The sequence below is a fragment of the Ranitomeya variabilis genome, chromosome 1, assembly GCF_051348905.1.
Source record: "Ranitomeya variabilis isolate aRanVar5 chromosome 1, aRanVar5.hap1, whole genome shotgun sequence".
In the NCBI taxonomy this organism is placed as follows: domain Eukaryota; kingdom Metazoa; phylum Chordata; class Amphibia; order Anura; family Dendrobatidae; genus Ranitomeya; species Ranitomeya variabilis.
In genome coordinates this window covers 728,500,557-728,505,673 of record NC_135232.1, presented here as the reverse complement: position 1 = coordinate 728,505,673, position 5,117 = coordinate 728,500,557, and positions in this window count along the sequence as shown.

The window sequence follows — 5,117 nt, the reverse complement described above, 5'->3', positions numbered from 1 at the left end:
AACGGACATTTTCTGTGAAACCGGGAGATCAGAAATAAAATCCATGGAAATGTGCGTCCAAGGCCTCTTCGGGATGGGCAAGGATAACAACAACCCACTGGCCCGAGAACAGCAAGGCTTAGCTCGAGCACACACTTCACAAGACTGCACAAAGGTGCGCACATCCCTAGACAAGGAAGGCCACCAAAAAGACCTGGCCACCAAGTCTCTAGTACCAAATATTCCAGGATGACCAGCCAACACAGAAGAATGGACCTCGGAGATGACTCTACTGGTCCAATCATCCGGAACAAACAGTCTTTCTGGTGGACAAGGATCAGGTTTATCCACCTGAAACTCCTGCAATGCACGTCGCAAGTCTGGGGATACGGCGGACAATATTACCCCATCGCTAAGGATACCAGTAGGCCCAGAGTCTCCAGGAGAGTCAGGCACAAAACTCCTGGAAAGAGCATGCTGATATAACATGAGCTGAATCACCACAATAAAAACACAATCCATTTTTCCGCCTATAATTTTGCCGTTCACTTCTGGACTGAATTCTATCACATTGCATAGTCTCAGGTGCCTGTTCAGAAGACACCGCCAACTGGTGCACGGGTTTGCGCTCCCGTAAACGCCGATCAATCTGAATGGCCATAGCCATAGACTCATTCAGACCTGTAGGCATAGGGAACCCCACCATAATATCCTTAATGGCATCAGAAAGACCATTTCTGAAGTTTGCAGCCAGGGCGCACTCATTCCACTGAGTAAGCACCGACCATTTCCGAAATTTTTGACAATATATTTCCGCTTCATCATGCCCCTGAGAGAGGGCTAGTAAAGCCTTTTCAGCCTGAATCTCCAGGTTAGGTTCCTCATAGAGCAATCCCAATGCCAGAAAAAACGCATCCACACTAAGCAATGCAGGATCCCCTGGTGCCAATGCAAATGCCCAATTCTGAGGGTCGCCCCGCAGGAAAGATATTACAATCTTGACCTGTTGAGCAGGGTCTCCAGAGGAGCGAGATCTTAAAGAAAGAAAAATTTACAATTGTTCCTGAAATTCAGGAAGGTAGATCTATCTCCAGAAAAGAACTCTGGAATAGGAATTCTAGGTTCAGACATGGGAGTGTGAACAACAAAATCCTGTATGTTTTGAACTTTTGCCGCGAGATTACTCAGGCTGGAAGCCAAACTCTGGACATCCATGTTAAACAGCTAAGATCAGAGCCATTCAAGGGTTAAGAGGAGGTAAGAAGCAGCTAGACAGCAATTAAGGGCTAGGCAGCAAAACTCTGAAGGGAAAAAAAAAAAAAATTTCCCTTAAACACTTCTTTTTCTCCTGCTTCAGCCCAAACAATTAACACTTTGTGGGCCGGCTATACAGTCATGAATCCCAATGGCTAGGGATAGCACAGGACAAGCAAAGTACAAATAAATAACGGACGAGCTCTAGGGTGATGGAACCTGGGCTGACCGCTGCCCTACGCCTGACAAACGCAACTAGAGATAGCCAGGGAGCGTGCCTACGTTGGTTCTAGACACCACGCACCAGCCTAAGAGCTAACTAGCACTGCAGAGAAAATAAAGACCTCACTTGCCTCCAGAGGAATGAACCCCAAAAGGTATAGTTGCCCCCCACATGTATTGACGGTGAAATAAGAGGAAGGCACACACATAGAGATGATATATATAGGTTTAGCAAATTGAGGCCCGCTGTAAACTAGAAAGCAGAACGATACAAAAGGGGTCTGAGCGGTCAGCAAAAAACCCTAATCAAAAAACCATCCTGAGATTACAAGAACCCATGTGCCAACTCATGGCACATGGGGAGAACCTCAGTCCACTAGAGCTACCAGCTAGCATAGAGACATAATAAGCAAGCTGGACAAAAAAACCAAACAACTGAAAATCAGCACTTAGCTTATCCTGAAAGATCTGGGAGCAGGTAGGCAGGAACCAAACAGAGCACATCTGAATACATTGATAGCCGGCAAGGGAATGACAGAAAGGCCAGGTAAAATAGGAAACACCCAGCCTCTGATGGACAGGTGGAAACCAGAGGCCGCAACCCACCAAAGTCACCCAGTACCAGCCGTAACCACCAGAGGGAGCCCACAAACAGAATCCACAACAGAAACCTGTGCGGACCAAGCATGCGGTGGAGTTACAAAAACACACCGAAGACCTAGGCCAACCAAAAGCGGCACCTACCACCTCTTCAGCTCGTGTTGTTGCCTCTTCCTCCAGCTCACACACAGCTGATTCGGCTTCTTCACAGGATCGCCATAGAAGAACCTCTGGCACTGTTGTCCACAGACCCAGTGTAATTCCACCCACAGCACCACGTTCCCAGTCATCCTCACACTCCCAGCCCAGTCTACAGCCATCGGTAGCACAGACATGGGAGAAAAGGTGGCCTTTCTCGGCACACCACCCTCGAGCACAGGCTCTGAATGCTGGCATTGCAAAACTACTGTCCCTTGAAATGCTGTCATTCAGGCTGGTGGAGACTGACAGCTTCCGTAACTTGATGGCATTGGCAGTCCCACAATACAATGTGCCCAGTCGCTTTTATTTCAGCAGGCAAGCCGTCCCTGCCCTGCACAAGCATGTGGAGGGACACATAAAACACGCGCTACTGAACGCCGTCAGTAGCAAGGTCCACCTCACCACCGATGCGTGGACCAGTCACCATGGACAGGGGTGATACCTTTCCCTCACTGCCCATTGGGTTAATGTTGTTGAGCCTGGTACAGATCATGCGAGTGGCGCAGGACGTGTTCTGCCAACTCCAAGGATTGCAGGAATCCAGTCTGTACGCATTGACTCCTCATACACAAGTTCCTCAGAATCATCGCTGCAGGAGCCGTCACAGTCCACCTCCACATGGACCCGTGAACGTTTACCTGTTACGACCGACATGAGCACAGCCGTGGCCAAACGTCAACAGGCCGTCTTGAAATTAATTTCTTTGGGCAATCGTAGCCACACAGCGCAGGAGCTCTGGAATGCCATCAAGCAGGAGAGCGATGTGTGGTTTGTGCCAGCGAATCTCCAGCCAGGCATGGTAGTGTGTGATAATGGCCGAAATCTGGTGGCAGCTCTGGGCCTCGGCAACCTCACTCACATTCCATGTCTGGCACATGTGCTGAACTTGGTCGTGCAGAGTTTTTTGAGGGACTATCCGGATCTTGATGCACTGCGGCACAAGGTCCGCCTAGAGTGTGCTCACTTGCAGCGTTCCAGCATGGCAAGATCGCGTATTGCAGCTCTGCAGCGCCGATTCCGCCTTCCGGAACATCGCATCTTATGTGACCTACCCACCAGGTGGAATTCCACGTTACATATGTTGGAGCGGTTGTGTGAGCAGCAGCCAGCAGTAATGGAGTACCAGCTGCATCAGGCGCAAAGAAATTGCACTCCGCGCTGTTCAGACTTCACAATTACTGAGTGGGCCACTATGAAGGACGTCTGCCAGGGTTGCGTTCCTTCGATGATTCCTCGCGTATGGCGAGTGCAGATGATGCACTAGTCAGCATGACTGTCCCCCTTATCTGTCTGCTTCAACAAACACTGCAAGCGCTAAGGGATGATGTTGTGGAAGAGGTGGAGGATGAGGATTCACCAATTCCATCAGCTTCTGGACAGTCAGCGCTACGTGGTTCCTCACAAAGCCCTAGGCAGGGGACAGTTTGTGAGGAGGATGAGGAGGAGTCAATGGAGGAGGAAGACATCGGTCCAGAGGAGTGAGTTACACAATTCTCCAGTAGTCAGTGTGTAGAGAGAGGGTGGGGTGATGCAGAGCAGGCAGAGATCACGCCTCAAGCAGGGGACAGCGTTTTTTGGCCATTTGGCAGTCTGCAGCACATGGCTGATTACATGCTGCAGTGCCTGAGAAATGACCGCCGCATTGCCCACATTCTCAACACTGCTGATTATCGGGTGTACACCCTCCTAGATCCTTGCTACTGGGACAACTTACAAAGCCTCATAACACCGTTGAACCGGGAGCGTAAAATGCGGGAGTACCAAGACACACTGGTGAATTCCATCATCTTCTCCAGTCCAACTGAGAGCAGTGCTGCTAGTGCTTTGCAAAGCAGCTCAGTGCGTCGAGGCAGTGGAGGAAGCTCTGCACAAAGAGGGAGCAGAAGCAGTGCCTCAGCACAAGGCAAGACCAGTATGGACCAACTTTGGCACAGTTTTGTGTGCCCGCCACACATGTCTACACCATCACAGACGGCTCCAGTCAGCAGGAGGTAACGGTTCCGTCAGATGGTGACAGACTACATGTCTTGCCCTCTTGCTGTACTCCCAGACGGCTCTTCCCCTTTCAAGTTTTGGGTCTCAAAGCTGGATACATGGCCAGAGCTAAGCCAGTATGCATTGGAGGTGCTGGCTTGCCCTGCGGCTAGTGTATTATCAGAACGCGTCTTTAGTGCTGCAGGTGGTGTACTAACTGACCGTCGCATGCGACTATCCTCCGATAACGTTGACCGGCTTACTTTTCTGAAAATGAATAAGGCCTGGATCTCGCAGGAATTGGCCACTCCTCTTCCAGATTAAATAATTGGTTGGCTACAGTATCCAGGTCTCCTGTTGCGTTCATGTTTCTACCACCTGAACTGTAATCCCTGGGCTCCAACACCGCCAGTTGATGCTCAGAAGTGCCGTCTGCACAGTCAACACTTGCTGCCGTGTTATTGGGGTTCAGTAACGTCAGCTGATCCCCAGCTGTGTATCCAGCAATGTGTCCTGCGACCGCCACGCTGACACAACAACTGAAATGTATGGGAACCTGTCCCCCCCCAGGCGTTTGTTACTGAAAGAGCCACCTTGTGCAGCAGTAATGCTGCACAAGGAAAAGGTAGCGCTTTTAGTTTTGCTCCTTGCACACGCTGAACTTAACACTTATAAAATGTGTTCCCTGATACCGTAAAACCGTCCCGGAGGTGGGACTTTCCTTCGTAATGTGACGCAGCACAGCCATCATCCCTACCCCCTTGGCGCTGTGCGCCGCCTCCTTAGCGTTGTTTGAATCTGTCCCGTAGCCTGCGCTGTTTTGTTCGACCTTGGCCATGCGCAGTTAGCGCATCCCATCTTATGACATCATTTGGTGTCAGGCAGAC